General features: G+C 41.2%; 1 protein-coding gene across 1 annotated transcript in view; it reads left to right on the forward strand.

Annotated features, from left to right (window-relative positions):
* Window positions 1-5225: 5225 nt before the first annotated feature.
* The window catches only part of LOC129819649 (galactosylgalactosylxylosylprotein 3-beta-glucuronosyltransferase 1-like), a 74034-nt gene continuing 58484 nt past the window's right edge, over window positions 5226-20775 (forward strand). Inside the window, exon 1 of the mRNA XM_055876098.1 lies at window positions 5226-5756. The gene's annotated coding sequence lies outside the window, so the exon portion shown is untranslated. The remainder of the gene's footprint in view (window positions 5757-20775) is intronic.

A 20775-nucleotide genomic window follows, 5' to 3' on the forward strand; every position in this document is an offset into this window, starting at 1 on the left:
GTTTTGCATGGATATGCTTACTTCACTGCTTTCAAATGCTTGTTAACTGTCCAAGGAGCAAAACTTTTAACAACATTGAGGTAAAGAAATCAGTCATTCACACAGTATACTGAGTGGCTCATGACTGTGGTCTTTTCGGCAATGGGGACCTGCATTTTGAGTCAGATTTTTTTTCTTCTTATCACTGTTAACCTGCTAGCATGGATCATTGATGCTGAAACATTTGAAAGAAAACCCACAGAAGAGCAATGTTAAAAATGTTACCAATACTTACTCAATTATTTGAATTAGTCACAAAGCCTTAACGTTGACCTGGAATGCCTTAATACTCGAGCCTATAACATTAATCCTTCCCATTTTAAAGCATTAGTAAGACTTCTGTGGGGTGTGTAATTTAAAGTTATAGTGTCAGAAGGTGAACACAACACAAGGTCACCTAAGTGTGAGCGGGTGGGGAAATAATTTACAGTAAAAGCCGCAAGGTCTCTGAATCATAAAGAGGATTATGCTTGTTTGTAGTGAGAGAAGATCAATGCTGGTGTCTTGTCTTCAGATCCTCACTAAGTATGGTATGGCAATTCATTAGTGTATGTTGAATTACTGTAATGCACCCTGAAAAACAACATCCTCTTGGCTCTTTAAATCATCCATTTAATTATATTGGAGTAGCACAGCACTCCTCTGCATTTTCTGTCCCCATTGTCCTTTCTCAAGTACAAATATTGTCCTTTCACTCCACAGCAGAAAGTGGATTCTCGGGGAGAATAAACGTCAGCAGATTCCTTACATCGTTACTACATGGCCGTCTTTTCCACCATGCTCCCTCTAGCATTGAGGCATCGGAACGTAGCCATGTCCTTTTAATTAGAGGTCTTTACCTTTCGGACACCACAGACTTGCATAGCTTAGTCTCTCAAGACATACTGTTAACATAGTCAGCCAGCTATATGTAGTTACAGTATGTGCAGTTGTATAGTATGTTATGAATCCTTTATGGACTCCCTACTTCCATACTTTGTTGAAACTAATGTTGTTATTTGGGAGTCACATAGAGCCCTGCTGACAAGCAAACAGCGACCATGCTGATTTCCCCTGCTATTCATAGTCATTAAATAATGAAGGAAGGCCATTTGGTTTGTCAATAATTCATAACACGATACAAGTAATCTGTGGGCCAGAACCTTGAAGGTAGAGATGATTAAGAGCCGAAAGTCAGGTCTACCCTGGACCCACAAAATATGGTGTGAAGACAATTACAAACTGCTGGAGTGTAAATACCCCAATTTCAAAATGAGTTTGGAAAGGGACAAAACAATAATAAGCTGTTTCATCTAATTCTCTCTCAAGTCAGTTCACCCACGTCCTCCTCAAAAGTTAAGGGCAGAATTGCTGATCCAACAAACAGCTACATTTGATAACAGCTCAAATGGGATATGCAGACTCACAAGAGTCTTTGTATTGCTTTGCCACTGAGGTATTTTATCATAACAAAAGTGCCACAATGCTGGCAGAGTAGATGATGCAACACTTTCCTGCCTTTACATGACATAAGTGTGTGTGTGTGTGTGTGTGTGTGTGTGTGTGTGTGTGTGTGTGTGTGTGTGTGTGTGTGTGTGTGTGTGTGTGTGTGTGTGTGTGTGTGTGTGTGTGTGTGTGTGTGTGTTCAAGTGTAAAATATCACCTGGTTTGTCTAATTATTGAAAATAAACTTTACACTTGAATCTGTTGTTGAAATTTTGTTGTTTGTTTTTGCAACAAATACAGCCTGGATAATCAACTTCTGAGAATACCAATTGAGCTGGAAAAGCAATTTTTGGGCTGGTTGGGGAGTATTTTGCTTCAAAGCCATCCCCTGAGACGCCCAAAGACAAAATATCAAAGCTTTCAGGTTGGCTGAGCTTCTTATCCCTCTCATTACAATGTACCCTGCCTTGATCTCTGTCTTCTATTCCTTTTCCCTACCACTGTTTTCACCGCTCCCTTGGTAACTGGGGAATGGCAAGGTGCATGATGGGTATCCCAAAAGTGACACCGTTGAACTAAGGAAAGTAAAGATAAAGATTCCTTGCCTTAAACATGCTTTCACATTGCAAATACACAATGGATACACAACTGAAACGGATATACAATAATTTCCACCATAACTAATGCTTCTTAGCCATTGGCTGATCATAATCAAAGCTATAGGATTAAAAATCCATTCTTCCCTCACAATCTTGAGCTACTGTATGAGAATGACTCAGTACTGATATGGGTAAAATAAAATAATATATCAAGGGATTGGCTGCTACCAAATGCTTAACATCTGTCTCTTATCTTTCCTTTGGTTCCATGATTTCTATTGAAGAGAGTGAGATCACTGTGTATTTGTATGGCCTTGGCCTAAATATTCCCATCACCTCTCTAAAGAGCCACATCTAGGAGATGTGTGGGTCTGTTTGCCCCCAAAACACTTACAAGATCCCTGGGAGCTTTGACCTACTTGTCGTGCTTCTGGTAAGGCAAGCTGTTCAACCACAGCCAACCCACATAGAGAGGGATTCTCTAACACTGAAGCTCTCCGTCAAAAGAAACATGCAATTTTCAAGTCATAGAGCATGCCACCTTCGTGGAACTGTCTTTTGCTAAATTTCAATAGCCTGCACTTTGCTTTCAGAGACTATCCCCAGTGTATTGTGATATCCCCAAAAGCTATTTAGATAAGCCAATGTTTAGTGATGTTGTCTACAGCTACACCGATTGTGTGAATTACGATACCCAAATTAGTCTGATGAGGTTTCTTTCCTCTCATTTACTGACCCTTAGTGCGACCGTGTTTTCGCACACATCAATGTGACTTGTGTCAAAAATTGGTCCCTGGCAACACAGAGAACACACTATTGCCTTCTGTTCATTTACAATGCAGAAACTACCACAAAGGTGTGATATTTCATAGGATTACTCAATGTTATACATGAATTTAGAGGTCGACCGATTATGATTTTTCAACGCCGATGCCGATACCGAGTATTGGAGGACCCCAAAAAAAGTCGGAAACCAATTAATCGGCCGATTAAAAAAAAAAATCTATTTGTAATAATGACAATTACAACAATACTGAATTAGCACTTATTTTAACTTAATATAATACATAAATAAAATCAATTTAGCCATGAAACATGTTCAATTTGGTTTAAATAATGCAAAAACAAAGTGTTGGGGAAGAAAGTAAAAGTGCAATATGTGCCATGTAAGAAAGCTAACGTTTAACTTCCTTGCTCAGAACATGAGAACATATGAAAGCTGGTGGTTCCTTTTAACATGAGTCTTCAGTATTCCCAGGTAAGAAGTTATAGGTTGTAGTTATTATAGGAATTATAGGACTATTTCCCTCTATACCATTTGTATTTCATATACCTTTGACTATTGGATGTTCTTATAGGCACTTTAGTATTGCCAGTGTAACAGTATAGCTTCCGTCCCTCTCCGCTACCTGGGCTCGAACCAGGAACACATCGACAACAGTCACCCTCGAAGCAGCGTTACCCATGCAGAGCAAGGGGAACAACTACTCCAAGTCCCAGAGCGAGTGCCGTTTGAAACGCTATTAGCGCGCACCCCGCTAACTAGCTAGCCATTTCACATCGGTTACACCAGCCTAATCTCGGGAGTTGATAGGCTTGAAGTCATAAACAGCGCAATGCTTGAAGCACAGCGACGAGCTGCTGGCAAAACGCACGAAAGTGCTGTTTGAATGAATGCTTACGAGCCTGCTGGTGCCTACCATCGCTCAGTCAGACTGCTCTATCAAATCATAGACTTAATTATAACATAATAACACACAGAAATACGAGCCTTAAGTCATTAATATGGTCGAATCCGGAAACTATCATCTCGAAAACAAAACGTTTATTCTTTCAGTGAAATACGGAACCGTTACGTATTTTATCTAACGGATGGCATCCATAAGTCTAAATATTCCTGTTACATTGCACAACCTTCAATGTTATGTCATAATTCTGGCAAATGAGTTTGCAACGAGCCAGGCGGCCCAAACTGTTGCATATACCCTGACTCTGCATGCAATGAACGCAAGAGAAGTGACACAATTTCACCTGGTTAATATTGCCTACTAACCTGGATTTCTTTTAGCTAAATATGCAGGTTTAAAAATATATACTTCTGTGTATTAATTTTAAGAAAGGCATTGATGTTTATGGTTAGGTACAGTCGTGCAACGATTGTGCTTTTTTCCCAAATGCGCTTTTGTTAAATCATCCCCCGTTTGGTGAAGTTGGCTGTCTTTGTTAGGAAGAAATAGTCTTCACACAGTTCTCAACGAGCCAGGCGGCCCAAACTGCTGCATATACCCTGACTCTGTTGCAAGAGAAGTGACACAATTTTCCTAGTTAAAAGAAATTCATGTTAGCAGGCAATATTAACTAAATATGCAGGTTTAAAAAATATATACTTGTGTTTTGATTTTAAGAAAGGCATATATGTTTATGGTTAGGTACACGTTGGAGCAACGACAGTCCTTTTTCGCGAATGCGCACCGCATCGATTATATGCAACGCAGGACACGCTAAATAAACTAGTAATATCATCAACCATGTGTAGTTAACTAGTGATTATGATTGATTGATTGATTGTTTTTTTATAAGATAAGTGTTGCTAGCTAGCAACTTACCTTGGCTTCTTACTGCATTCGCGTAACAGGCAGGCTCCTCGTGGAGTGCAATGTAAAGCAGGTGTTTAGAGCGTTGGACTAGTTAACTGTAAGGTTGCAAGATTGAATCCCCAAGCTGACAAGGTAAAAATCTGTCGTTCTGCCCCTGAACAAGGCAGTTAACCCACCGTTCCTAGGCCGTCATTGAAAATAAGAATGTGTTCTTAACTGACTTGCCTTTAAATCGGTGTCCAAAAATACCAATTTCCGATTGTTATGAAAACTTGAAATCGGCCCTAATTAATCGGTCGACCTCTACATGAAATGCATGTGTCACTTTCTTTGTTGCTGTATGACACTCAAGTATTATCATTATATATTATGTATCTGTTTTAACACATGTTATAAAGGCAAGTGGTTCTGAAATTATTTATGGAACAATAACCCTCTTAAATCTCTCTCTCTTTTTCTCTCCCTCTCGCCAGGCTACCCACCCTGCTCCGTGAGCAAGTGGTACATGCCATCAGCTAACCCATTCTACAAGGGGTGGGGGGTGGTTATTGCTTCGAAGGAGAGACTCCCATATAAACACAATCACAGATGTCTCGGTCCAGGCTGTCTGCCTCTCTCTCTCCCTCTGCCAGATTCTAATCACTAGCACCAGCACTGAGAGAGAGAGGGAGGGAGGAAGAGAGAGAAAGAGAGGGGAGTGAGAGCGAAAGGGGGGAGAGAGAGCAAGCAAGAGAGGGAGAGAGCTAAGAGAGAGGGAGAGAGAGAGATAGCTGTGAAGAGAGAACAAGCAAGAGAGAGTATGTATACTACAGAATCCACAGCCTTCTCTACCATTCCCACATCTCTGTGCTTGTGAACTGGAGCAAGGAGGGAATCTCAGGAGCATGTTTTGCTTCTCCTTTCAAACGGGTGTATTTCGGGACTGCCAGCTACAATGTTGGCATGAAATTAAATGAAAAAAGGTTTTGAGTCTGTCTGTCTTGAGGGTGGAAAAGAGCTTGGAAACATAGAAAAGCAAACTGTATTTCATAGACAGAATTGGATTCAACGCAACAAGGGAAATGCTGTCAAACTGGAGTTACAATTAAACCTTAAGGTAAGTTCTAATCTCAACTTCAACAGTCGCAGTGAAGAGGGATACAGCCATGAACTCCTCTGTGTGTTATTTTGGTGCTGTCACAAAGGGACATGTTGCAGACCAAAGTATTATGTGTCATGGTCCAATGGGTCTGCAGGGTCAGCCTGGCCTCAAAGACTAGACGTAACATAGTAATTGTAAATCTGTGACACTCAAATTAGTATGATATTTTACATTTAGTATGGTAGAATTTACAGAAACTTGTTACAAATTATGGAGTGAGCCATGATTCACCAAACAATATTTTGAAATAGGAAGCAAAGTACTTTAAACATATCTTTTAATTTCAGTCTCTACCATCTCCACTACCTGAAGTTAATTGTAATGATTTTTTTCTAATAATAGTGTAAAATTAACAGCTATACAGAAACACTAATGTCAAGGCCTAATTACAGAGGAAGAGCTTTTAGATGCAATTAAAGCCTTCAAATCCGGGAAAACTCCAGGGCTGGAAGGCATACCAGTTCAGGTATATCAAATATTTTTTTATGTTCTCAGAACCGTTATTAACATGTTTTAACCACTCCTATAAAAATGGTAGATTATCAGATACTCAGCAAGAAGGTCTGATTTCACTGTTACTGGAACAGCACCCAGGTGGTAAATATAAAGATCCAAAAACTGGAGACCCTTTACACTACAGTGCTGTGATGCCAAAATCCTAGCAAAATGAACAGTGCATAGAATTAACAAGGTATTGTCGGATATTATTCATTTTTACATGGATGATACATTTGGGATAATATAAGACAGGTACTGAAAACAATAGAACACTATGAAAAATCTGGAAAACCAGGCCTGGTATTAAAGCTGATCTACCCCCTAGGATTTTTAAAAAACATAATAAAAAAACATATAATATATGTATTGCAAATTCGTAGTATATTGTCCACAAATTAATACATACCATACAAAATGTAACATATCATACCAAATGGAGGGAGACAGATTTATGTCTACCATTTTACGTCTATCCCTGAGTCCAGGTTGGCGAAGCATCCATTTCAATCAGAATGTATATAAAAAAAAATGTGTTGTCTAGATTTTGTGTTGCATTATCATTTAAACTGTGCATCGGCAAACACATTTAGAGCAATGCATGTCATGTTTGAATTAATGTTGTGCAAAAGTATTTTTGTACAAAAGTGGGCCTCCATTTTGAAACCATATCAGTCTTCATTCAACCTGATTTTCATTTTGCTTTGATCAATATATTTACTTATTGATCAGAGGTATACGGAAACAGAGATCTTGGATTAATCTGTTGAAGTTAGTTGTCAACAGAATGTATCTGCTTTGCTTTGGGGTTATTAATCATGTTGCTCTTGGTTATCTTGACATTCTAACCTGTATATTAGAGCTTAGATTCTCCCCCAGGGAATGACTCTGAAGTTATTACCAGAACTAACTCACTATCATCAAGGGTTACAGCTGGTAATGCTTTGTGACTAATGGACTACAATCCCTTAAAGCTGAAATCCACAAGTCGTGAACGCCTTAGGCCACCCCACTTCTTCTGTTGTGGTTTTGCTTCGAACGAAAACAAGGGGGTTGGTCTTACGCTGTTCTGGGCTGGCCTTCTGGGCAAGGTGTGTCATTGCACCAACTCCCGCCCATTCAAATTCCGTTGCTAGAGTGAGAGAAAGGAAGTGGTAAGTAACTTTCTACAACCGCCAATAATAAACACAGCAGACACAGCCAGCAAGCTACTGCTTGTTGTGGTAGCAGGGGCAATGTTTTCATTAAATGTCTACAGAATAAACATCATTATCAGTTATTGGATCTGAATCAACTCCACTTGGAAAGTGAAAAAAAAAGCAAAAAAAAGACTGGAATAATTTTGAAAGGTGGCGAGCATTGAAAATGCTCTTGAATACAAGATGAGTGTCATTTTAATCATAGAAATATAATTCATAGAACGGACCTATCCCTTCAGATTACTGCAATTTAGCTGGTACACCGTTGAAATTGACATTTTAATTTTAACTTCTAATTACTGCCTCAAAGATGACCACCGGGGAAACCCACTGTCGAATGTCAACTTAAATGCTCGTTTCTATTCTATTATCTATATTTCTATGATTTCAATAGGTTTCCTATAGAGGATTGACAGTATAATTTAAAACAACAGATATTCCCATTCAAGTCAACATTCTCTGAACTGTTGACCTCCAACCATCTTTGTAGTACCATTTGAAAGTTGAAATGTCTATTTTATTCCCAGATAAACCATGACACCCATCCTGTATTCAAGAGCATGTTGTGTTTCATTGTTCAACCGATGGCGGGCACAACACAAAAACCTTAGATGATGTAAAACAGAATCTAAGCTACAAGATATGTGAATATGGAAAAAAATCTGAGTTCACGCATGAAGATAAAAGAAAATAGATACTTTTTATTAAAAAACATTTATTATCAGAAATTATAAAATAGTTAGACAACCCTGTTTGTAAGCTTGTAAACTCAACGGTTTATATTTTTCTGTGATTGTCATGTTCGCTAGAATAAATGTCAGACCAAGGCGCAGCGGATGTTGAGTTCCACATAATTTAATGAATAAAGTGAAACTTAGCAAAGACAAAAAACAAATAAACAATAAACTAACAACGAACCGTGACTACAGAGATGATATGTGCACAAACTCAAAATACAATATCCCATAAAAACAGGTGGAAAAAACAGCTACTTAAAAATGATCGCCAATTAGAGACAACGATTACCACATAGAAATAACTAACTAGAATAGCCCCCAGTCACCCCCTGACCTACTTTACCATAGAAAAACAAAGGCTCTCTTTGGTCAGGGCATGACAGTACCCCCCCACCCCCCCCAAAGATGCGGACTCCGGCCACAAAACATGAAACCAAATGGGGAGGGTAGGGGGGGTGATTAGTGTCGGTGGCGGCTCTGGTGCGGGACGAAGAACCCGCTCAGCTCGTGGATCCGCCAGCTTTGGTGGCGGCTCTGGTGCGGGCCAAAGAACCCGCTCATCCCATGGATCCAGCCATGGACCTGGGCTGAACACTGTGCCTGGACTGGACCTCGGTGTCAAGGAAGGCTCCTGCCATGGAGCGGAACTGGACACCAGATCTGGACTGGACATCATTGCAGAGGAAGGCTCCTGCCATGGAGCAGGACTGGATGCCGTATCTGGACTGACCACCGGCGCAGGAGAAGTCTCCGGCCATGGAGCTGGACCGGACACCGTTCCTGGACTGGGCAACGGCGCAGGGGAAGGCTCCCGCCATGGAGCAGGACTGTGCGCTGTGCCTGGACTGGGCACCAACGCAGAAGAAGACTCTGGTCTTGGAGCTGGACTGGACGCCGTGCTTAGACTGGGCATCGGCGCAGGGGACTGGGGAACGACTGGACCGTCGTTGGAGGTTCCGGACTGTGGACCGTCGTTGGAGGTTCCGTACTGTGAAATGTCGCCGGAAGCTCTGGACTGGGAACTGTTGCCGGAAGCTCTGGACTGGGAACTGTCGCCGGAAGCTCTGGACTGGGAACTGTCGCAGGAAGCTCTGGACTGGGGATCGTCGCCGGAAGCTCTGGACTGGGAACCTTCGCCGGAAGCTCTGGACTGGGGAGACACACCTCAGGGAGAGTGCGAGGAGCAGGCACAGGACGTACCGGGCTGTGGAGACGTACTGGAGACCTGGTGCGTAAAGCCGGCATCAATGGTACCGGTTCGATGACACATCTCACCCAGCAAGTGCGAGGAGCTGGCACAGGACGTACCGGGCTGTGGAGATATACTAGAAACCTGGTGTGTATAGCCGGCATCAATGGTACCGGTCCGATGACGCACCTTGCATGGCAAGTGCGAGGAGCTGGCACAGGACGTACTGGGCTGTGAAGGCGCACGGGAGACCTGGTGTGTATAGCCGGCATCAATTGTACCGGAACTTTAACTCACTTCGCACGGCAATTGCGAGGAGCTGGCACAGGACGTACTGGGCTGTGAAGGCGCACGGGAGACCTGGTGCGTATAGCCGGCCTCAATTGTACCGGAACTTTAACACACTTCTCAGGACGAGTACGGGGAGCTGACTCAGGTGGCATTAAACTAATTACACGCTCCTTAGGGCAACTGTCGTGCATCTTCCACCAACTTAACAACTCTCTCCGCTCTTTCTCCTACAATACCTCCATCCACTCTCTGACGGTCTCTGACTCTCTCTTTTCACTCTCCTTCAGTTTCTCCCTCTTCTCCCAGACTGGCTCTGGTTCACTCCTCGGCTCTGCCGACCACTCCATGTGCCCCCCCCCCCCCATTTTTTTTTAGGGCTGTCTTTTGTGCTTTCTCTGTGGCCACGAACCCCGGTGTCGTCGCTGTCCTCCCTTCTCTCCTTGTGTCTCCCACCAAGGAAGGCGATCCTGACCTGCCAGGATTTCTTCCCAAGTCCAGGATATTTTCTCCTTGATCTCCTTCAAAGTCCAGGATGCCATCTCCTCCTGGGCACGCTGCTTGGTCCTGGTGTGATGGGATATTCTGTCACGTTCGCTATAATAAATGTCGGACCAAGGCGCAGCGGATGTTGAGTTTCACATAATTTAACTTCTTTGGGGTAGGGGGCAGTATTTTCACGTCCGGATGACTCATTCAATATCCTGAGATGTGACATCCTATTTTCTCTCTTCATGTTGACAAATACTGACTGTATATGTAGCATTTCTATGTTTTCTCAGCACCTTCAAGATAGGAAGCTATATTGAGTCCAGATATGTATCTCTTGGCTAAGGTCCATATCCGGATCTTGATATGTTTTTTGATATGCTGAAAATAAGGACGATTTCTGCTGCATTTCTGAGTTTTCAGCACATGCTCAATAATTTGACAAATATGAAATCCATATTTTTCTTTCATACACATATAATTTTTGGATTCCCTACAGATAACAGACATGGTATGACCAGATATGGACTAATTGGCTATTATGAGATAGGACTATATGGACATTCCATTTTCTCTATATGTTGACAAATACTGCCAGTAGTACAGTGCATTCGGAAAGTATTTGTTACATTACAGCCTTTTCCCCCTCATCAATCTACACACAGTTCCCCATAATGACAAAGCGAAAACAGGTTTTTAGAAATCTGGGCAAATTTATTAAAGATAAAAAACATAAATACCTTATTTACATAAGTATTCAGACCCTTCGCTATGAGACTCGAAATTGAGCTCAGGTGCATCCTATTTCCATTGATCATCCTTGATGGTTCTACAACTAGATTGGAGTCCAACTGTAGAAATTAAATTGATTGGACATGATTTGGAAAGGCACACAGCTGTCTATATAAGGTCTCACAGTTGACAATGAATGTCAGAGCAAAAACCAACCCATGAGGTTGAAGGAATTGTCCGTCGAGCGCCGAGACATGATTGTGTCGTGACACAGATCTGGGGAAGGGTACCAAAAAATGCCTGCAGCATTGAAGGTCCCCAAGACTCTTCCAAGAGCTGGCCGCCCGGCAAAACAAAGCTATCATGGGAGAAGGGCCTTGGTCAGGGTGGTGACCAAGAACCTGATGGTCACTCTGAGAGAGCTCCAGATTTCCTCTGTGGAGATGGGAGAACCTTCCAGAAGGACAACCATCTCTGCAGCACTTTATGGTAGAGTGGCCAGACGGAATTCACTCCTCAGTAAAAGACACATGACAGCCTGCTTGGAGTTTGCCAAAAGGCACCTAAAGGACTCTGACCATGAGAAACAAGATTCTCTGTTCTGATAAAACCAAGATTGAACTCTTTGGCCTGAATGCCAAGCATAACGTCTGGAGGAAACCTGGCACCATCCCTACAGTGAAGTATGGTGGTGACAGCATCATGCTGTGGGGATGTTTTTCAGTGGCAGGAACTGGGAAACTAGTCAGGATCGAGGGAAAGAAGAATGGAGGAAAGTACAGAGAGATCCTTGATGAAAACCTGCTCCAGAGCGCCCAGGACCTCAGACTGGGACGAAGGTTCACCTTCCAACAGGACAACGACCCTAAGCACACAGCGAAGACAATGCAGGAATGGCTTCGGGACCAGTCTCTGAATGTCCTTGAGTGGCCCAGCTAGAGCCCGGACTTGAAACCGATCTAACATCTCTGGAGAGACCTGAAAATAGCTGTGCAGCGACACTCCCCATTCAACCTGACAGGGCTTGAGAGGATCTGCAGAGAAGAATATGAGAAACTCTCCAAATATAGCTTGTTGATTTATACCCCAAAAAATGTGAGGCTGTAATCACTGCCTAAGGTGCTTCAACAAAGTACTGAGTAAAGGGTCTGAATACTTGTTAAGAAAAACCCCCCAAAAAACATTTTTGCTTTGACATGATGGGGTATTGTGTTTATATTAATGAGGCAAAAAACATTTTTTAAATTCATTTTAGAATAAGTCTGTAATGTAACAAAATCAGGAAAAAGTGAAGGGGTCTGAATACTTACCGAATGCACTGTATTAGAGGTCGACTGATTAATTGGAATGGCCGATTAATTAGGGCCAATTTCAAGTTTTCATAACAATCGGAAATCGATATTTTTGGACACAGATTTGGCGGATAAAAAAAATTAAATAATGTTTTACACCTTTATTTAACTAGGCAAGTCAGTTTAGAACACATTCTTATTTTCAATGACGGCCTAGGAACGGTGGGTTAAGTGCCTTGTTCAGGGGCAGAACGACAGATTTTTACCTTGTCAGCTCGGGGATTCAATCTTGCAACCTTACAGTTAACATATAATATAATTTTCATGAAATCACAAGTCCAATACAGCAAATGAAAGATAAACATCTTGTGAATCCAGCCATCATTTCCGATTTTTAAAATGTTTTACAGCAAAAACACAATATGCATTTCTATTAGCTAACCACAATAGCCAAACACACAACCGCATATTTTCACCATGTTTCCACCGCATAGGTAGCTTTCACAAAACTGACAAAATAGAGATAAAATTTGTCACTAACCAAGGAACAACTTCATCAGATGACAGTCTTATAACATGTTATACAATACATTTATGTTTTGTTCGAAAATGTGCATATTTGAGGTATAAATCATAGTTTTACATTGCAGCTACCATCAAAAATAGTACCAAAGCAGCCAGAATAATTACAGAGAGCAACGTGAAATACATAAATACTCATCATAAAACATTTATGAAAAATACATGGTGTACAGCAAATGAAAGATAAACATCTTGTGAATCCAGCCAATATTTCCGATTTTTAAAATGTTTTACAGCAAAAACACTATGTATTTCTATTAGCTAACCACAATAGCCAAACACACAACCGCATATTTTCACCATGTTTCCACCGCATAGGTAGCTTTCACAAAACTGACAAAATAGAGATAAAATTTGTCACTAACCAAGAAACAACTTCATCAGATGACAGTCTTATAACATGTTATACAATACATTTATGTTTTGTTCGAAAATGTGCATATTTGAGGTATAAATCATAGTTTTACATTGCAGCTACCATCAAAAATAGTACCAAAGCAGCCAGAATAATTACAGAGAGCAACGTGAAATACATAAATACTCATCATAAAACATTTATGAAAAATACATGGTGTACAGCAAATGAAAGATAAACATCTTGTGAATCCAGCCAATATTTCCGATTTTTTTAAGTCTTTTACAGCGAAAACACAATATATATTTCTATTAGCTCACTACAGTAGCCAAACACACAACGCAATTTACTCCTCGCAAAAAATAGCTTGCACAAAACCGACAAAATAGAGATAAAATTAATCACTAACCTTGAACAAATTCATCAGATGACAGTCTTATAACATCAAGTTATACAATACAATTATGTTTTGTTCGAAAATGTGCATATTTAGAGCTACAAATCCTGATTATACATTGTGAATACGTAGCATCGATTCACCAGAATCACCGGAGATATTTTGGACACTCACCTAATCTGACCAAAGAACTCACCATAAACTTTACATAAAAATACTTGTTGTATGGAAAATGAAAGATACACTGGTTCTTAATGCAACCGCTGTGTTAGATTTTTTTAAATAACTTTTCCATAACATACAGCTTGCGTTATTGCGAGACAGCGCTCACCAAAACGGCGGAGAATAGGACTCAACATTTTACACAGAAATACGAAATAACATCATACATTTTTTCTTACTTTTGCTGAGCTTCCATCAGAATGTTGTACAAGGAGTCCTTGGTCCAGATTAAATCATTGTTTGGTTTTAGAATGTCCATTTCTTCTGTTGAATTCGCGCCACAATGCTAGCCAAGGTTGCTAACATTCCCATCCTCTCTTGACGCAAAGAACGGAAAACTCCAAAAGTCCCAATAAACGTTGAATAAACTGATAAAACTTTGTTGAAAAAACCTACTCTATGATGTTATTATCACATGTATCAAATAAAATCAGAGCCGGAGATATTCGCCGTGTAAACCGAACGCTTTTCAGAAGACAGTGTCGAGCTCCGCCGTGCGCCTTAGAAGACAAAGAAAATTCCGGACCTGTCACTCCAAAAGTTCTCATTCGACCTCAGATCAAGCTAGACACCCCATTCCACCTTCCACTGCCTGTTGACATCTAGTGGAAGGCGTATGAAGTGCATGCATATCGATAAATAAAAGCCAGTTGAATAGGCAGGCCCTGAAACAGAGCCTCGTTTTCAGATTTTTCACTTCCTGCATGGAAGTTTGCTGCAAAATGAGTTCTGTTTTACTCACAGATATAATTCAAACAGTTTTAGAAACTTGAGAGTGTTTTCTATCCAATAGTAATATAATATACATATTGTATGATCTAGAAAAGAGTACGAGGCCGTTTCGTTTGGGCACGATTTTTTCCAAAGTGAAAACAGCGCCCCCGTATTGACAAGAAGTTTTAACTAGTCCAATGCTCTAACCACATGATTACATTGCACTCCACGAGGAACCTGCCTGTTACGCGAATGCAGTAAGAAGCCAAGGTAAGTTGATAGCTAGCATTAAACTTATCTTATAAAAAACAATCAATCAATCATAATCACTAGTTAACTACACATGGTTGATGATATTACTAGTTTATCTAGCGTGTCCTACGTTGTATTTAATCGATGCGGTGGCATTCGCGAAAAAGGACTGTCATTGCTCCAACGTGTACCTAACCATGAACATCAATGCCTTTCAATACACAAGTATATATTTTTAAACCTGCATATTTAGTTAATATTGCCTGTTAACATTAATTTATTTTAATAATGCTTTTCAACCAATCAGTTGTGTTGTCACAAGGTGGCGGTGGTATACAGAAGATAGCCCTATTTGGTAAGACCAAACCATATTATGGCAAGAACAGCTCAAATAAGCTAAGAGAAATGACAGTCCGTCTTCACTTTAAGACATGAAAACCAGTCAATCCAGAAAATGTCAAAATCTTCAAATGTTTCTTTAGGCACAAAAAACATAAAGCGCTATGATGAAACTGGCTCTCTTGAGGACCGCCACAGGAAAGGAAGACCCAGTTACCTCTGCTGCAGAGGAAAAGTACATTAGTTACCAGCCTCAGAAATTGCAACCCAAATAAATGCTTCACAGAGTTCAAGTAACAGACACATCTCAACATCAACTGTTCAGAGGAGACTGCGTGAATCAGGCCTTCATGGTCGAATTGCTGCAAAGAAACCACTACTAAAGGACACCGGATGACACATTTCAGTTGAATGATTTCAGCTGTACAACTGACTAGGTATCCCCCCTTTCCCTTTCCCAATAAGAAGAAGAGACTTGCTTGGGCCAAGAAACACGAGCAATGGACATTAGACAGGTGGAAATCTGTCCTTTGGTCTGTTACATCTAATTTTGAGATTTTTGGTTCCAACCACTGTGTCTTTGTGAGACGTAGAGTAGGTGAGGGAATGAACCCTGCATGTGTGGACAATGACCCAAAACACACATCCATGCTGTTTGAAGGGCTTTTTGACTAAGAAGGAGAGTGATGGAGTGCTGCATCAGATGACCTGGCCTCCAAAATCGTCCGACCTCAACAGAGGTCAACAGAGTGAAGGAAAAGAAGCCAACAAGTGCTCATTATATGTGGGAACTCCTTCAAGACTGTGGGAAAGTATTCCCCATGAAGCTGGTTGAGAGAATGCCTAGAGTGTGGAAAGCTGTCATCAAGGCAAAGGTGGCTACTTTGAAGAATCTAAAATCTAAAATATATTTTGATATTTTTAACAGTTTTTTGTTTACTATATGATTCCATATGTGTTTTTTCATAGTGTTGTCTTCACTGTTATTCTACAATGTAGAAAATAGTAAAAATAAAGAACAACCCTTGAATGAGTAGGTGTGTCCAAACTTTTGACTGGTACTGTATGTGTACACCCCTTCAAACGAGTGGATTCGGCTATTTCAGCCACACCCGTTACTGACAGGTGTTTTAAATTGAGCACACAGCCATGCAATCTCCATAAACAAACATTGGCAATAGAATGGCCTTATTGAAGAGCTCACAGACTTTCAACGTGGCACTGTCAGAGGATGTCATCTTTCCAACAAGTCAGTTCGTCAAATTTCTACCCTGCTAGAGTAACTGTAAGTGCTGTCATTGTGAAGTGGAAACATCTAGGAGCAACAACAGCTCAGCCGCGAAGTAGTAGGTCACACAAGCTTACAGAACAGGACCGCCGAGTGCTGAAGCGTGTAGCACATAAACATAGCCTGTCCTCGGTTGTTACAATCACTACCAAGTTCCAAACTGCCTTTGGAAGCAACGTCAGCACAATAACTGTTCGTCGGGAGCTTCGTGAAATGGGTTTCCATGGCCGAGCATCCACACACAAGCCTAAGATCACCATGCGCAATGCCAAGCGTCGGCTGGAGTGGTGTAAAACTTTGTGGCAACAGTTTGGGGAACGCCCTTTCCTGTTTCAGCATGACAATACCCTCAACACAAAGCAAAGTCCATACAGAAATGGTTTGTCGAGATCGGTGTGGAAGAACTTGATTGGCATGCCCTGACCTCAACCCCATCGAACACCTTTGTGATAAATTGGAATTCCGACAGTAGTAGAGGCTGTTATAGCAGCAAAGGGCGGACCAACTCCATATTAATGCCCATGGTTTTAGAATGAGCTATTCGACGAGCGTGTGTCCACATACTTTTGGTCATGTCGTGTAATTTGGATTGGGTGTAGGGGCAGATTTATTAGCTACCTTGCTACATAAACTTAGTGCGCAGACTAACTCTAATAGCTAGTTAGCTAACTTTACATACTGTATAACGTTAGCTAGTTAGCTATGTGAATGAAATATCACCCGCTTGCCAACTTCATATTGGCTAGTTAGCTATCTTGATGTATTTGTCGTTGTAACTCGAAATGCATTTGTAGTTGGGTAGCTAGCTAGCTAACAGCCCACAAGAGGGTGAAAGGATTAGCTAGCACTTACAGCTGTTAGAGAAGGGAGACTAGGCTACTCTGGATAGGGCAGGAAACGTTGGGTGAAGATATTATGAAAATATTCTCCATTTCCAGTCCCAGTCCCTAGCGAGAAAAACGGAGGACCGAGAGATATAGCAGCATAATATTAAGGGCTGTCTACTTTCTGTATAATGCAGCCTGTTTCTTTCTAATGTTTTTGGTCCTCAGATAGAGAGCCATGACATCCTGTCTGCAGACGGAGAGGTCCCAAAGAATTTCCCAACTGAATAAGGGTACATACGGGCCTCCCGAATGGCCTAAGGCACTGCATCGCAGTGCTAGCTGTGCCAGCTGTGCCACTAGAGATTCTGGGTTCGAGTCCAGGCTCTGTCGCAGCCGGCCGCGACCGGGAGGCCCATGGGGCGGCACACAGTTGGCCCAGCATCGCCCGGGTTAGGAAGGGTTTGGCCGGCAGGGATATCCTTGTCTCATCGCGGACTAGTGACTCCTGTGGCAGGCCGGGCGCAGTGCACGCTGACACGGTTGCCAGGTGTACGGTGTTTCCTCCGGTGCGGCTGGCTTTCGGGTTGGATGGGCATTGTGTCAAGAAGCAGTGTGGCTTGGTTGAGTTGTGTTTCGGAGGACGCATGGCTCTCTACCTTCGCCTCTCTCGAGTCCGTACGGGAGTTGTAGCGATGAGACAAGACTGTAACTACTACCAATTGGATGCCACAAGATTGGGGAGAAAAAAGGGCTGAAAAAAATATATATATAATAATAAGGGTACATACATCTTTGTGTACCATGGATGATACAGTTGAAGTCGGAAGTTTACATACACCTTAGCCAAATACATTTAAACTCAGTTTTTCAATTCTTGACATTTAATCCTAGTAAAAATTAGGATCACCACTCAGTTAGGATCAGGTCAGGTCAGGTCAGTTAGGATCACCACTCTATTTTAAGAATGTGAAATCTCAGAATAATAGAAGAGAGAATTATTTATTTCAGCTTTTATTTCTTTCATCACATTCCCAGTGGGTCAGAAGTTTACATACACTCAATTAGTATTTGGTAGCATTGACTTTAAATTGTTTAACTTGGGTCAAACGTTTCGGGTAGCCTTCCACAAGCTTCCCACAATAAGTTGGGTGAATTTTGGCCCATTCCTCCTGACAGAGCTGGTGTAACTGAGTCAGGTTTGTAGTCCTCCTTGCTCGCACACGCTTTTTCAGTTCTGCCCACACATTTTCTATGGAATTGATGTCAGGGCTTTGTGATGGCCACTCCAATACCTTGACTTTGTTGTCCTTAAGCCATTTTGCCACAACTTTGGAAGTATGTTTGGGGTCATTGTCCACTTGGAAGACCCATTTGCGACCAAGCTTTAACTTCCTTACTAATGTCTTGAGACGTTGCTTCAATATATCCACATATTTTCCTTCCTCGTGGTGCTTTCTATTTTGTGAAGTGCACCAGTTCCTCCTGAAGTGCACCAGTTCCTCCTGCAGCAAAGCACCCCAACAACATGATGCTGCCACCCCTGTGCTTCACGTTTGGGATGGTGTTCTTTGGCTTGCAAGCCTCCCCCCTTTTCCTCCAAACATAACAATGGTCATGATGGCTAAACAGTTCTATTTTTGTTTCATCAGACCAGAGGGAATTTCTCCAAAAAGTCCAATCTTTGTCCCCATGTGCAGTTGCAAACCGTAGTCTTGTCTTTTTTTATGGCGGTTTTGGAGCAGTGGCTTCTTACTTGCTGAGCGGCCTTTCAGGTTATGTCTATATAGGACTCGTTTTACTGTGGATATAGATACTTATGTATCTGTTTCCTCCAGCATCTTCACAAGGTCCTTTGCTGTTGTTCTGGATTTGATTTGCACTTTTCGCACCAAAGTACGTTCATCTCTAGGAGACAGAACACGTCTCCTTCCTGAGCGGTATTACGGCTGCGTGGTCCCATGGTGTTTATACTTACACTGAGGTTGAAGGTAGGCCTTGAAATACATCCACAGGTACACCTCCTATTGACTCAAATTATGTAATTTAGCCTATCAGAAGCTTCTAAAGCCATGATATAATTTTCAGGAATTTTCCAAGCTGTTTAAAGTTAGTCAACTTAGTGTATGCAAACTTCTGACCCACTGGAATGGTGATACAGTGAATTATAAGTGAAATAATCTGTCTGTAAACAATTGTTGAAAAAATGACTTGTGTCATGCACAAAGTAGATGTCCTAACCGACTTGCCAAAACTATAGTTTGTTAACAATACGTTTCTGGAGTGGTTAAAAAACTAGTGTATTAAAAGTTCTGACTTCAACTGTATGTGTACCTATGTTGGCAAATTTTGTGAACAAAAATACTGTTTAAAATTCAAACAATGTATAAACCTATTAAAACTGGAGCATGCCAACCCTGCTGGGTGTGCATGCTTCTGTTCCAACCCAGCACTAATACACTTGATTCAATGTATCAAACCTAATTTGTTAATAATCAAGTGTGCTATTGCTTGGTTGGAACGGAAGTCTACTCACCCAGTTGATCAGGAATCAGTGCAGCGAGGTTGGCCACCTCTGGTATTGACTTTTTATTTGTTCACCTGAAATTACGCTTTTGTAGTAATAGCCTAGTAATTTTTTGTTAGTAAAATGTCTAACCTTTACATATGAGTTAGCTTACGTGTATACTTATTATTATATGGAGGTGTTCATTTGTTGAAGTTAAGTGTTTAAACTTGTTTTAATTCTTAACTTAACTATTATTCAAGATGAACTAGTGTCGATGTTGATTAATCACAGATCACAAACCTGCAATAAAGAGGGGAAGGGAATCTGTGTTAAATGTATCTGTGTTTTTGTGTTGTATTCTCAAATTAACATGACTTTTTTGTTCAGTCATAAGCTCTACAATTAGTTTTATTAGATTGTAAATATTTTTTCAAGATATCAGCCTTGTGAACCCATTTTGCAGCTGATAATAGCATGCAACGCCAATGCAGCAATAGGCCTACAGCAGTGGTTCCCAATTCCAGTCCTTGAGTAACCCCAACAGCACACATTTTTGTTGTAGCCCCGGACAAACATACCTGGTTCAACTCATTGAGGGCCTGATGATTAGCTGAGAAGTTGAATCAGGGGCTACAATAAAACGGTTCTGTTGGGGTACTCGGGGAGTTGGGAACCACTGGCCTACAGTATGATGGCATTAGTCTTATGGGCACTTGCAATGCACCTCTTGACATTGTGCATCTGAAGTGGAGAAAAGCTTAACTCACACATTGTTTACATTGTTCAGCTATATATTCTCAATTCAAAAGCAATACCAGCAGACAATGTACGTATATGTGGCTAATCATTATACTAGATTTTTTACATGCCTTGTGCTGACATGAAATTGTTTAGTGCAAATCCAACTATTGTAATCTAGGTGGTGAAATGTCTGGAAGCAGGAGATGATGGGATCCTTAGCTAAAAACATACAACTACTACTACCAAGTTCAACTTGGAGGTGCTACTGTGATAATGAAGATGGTTTGGTTAATTAAGACTACCACAACAATTGCATTGTCTGTGCTAAAT

Source organism: Salvelinus fontinalis, chromosome 2 (genome assembly GCF_029448725.1).
Source record: "Salvelinus fontinalis isolate EN_2023a chromosome 2, ASM2944872v1, whole genome shotgun sequence".
Classification (NCBI taxonomy): domain Eukaryota; kingdom Metazoa; phylum Chordata; class Actinopteri; order Salmoniformes; family Salmonidae; genus Salvelinus; species Salvelinus fontinalis.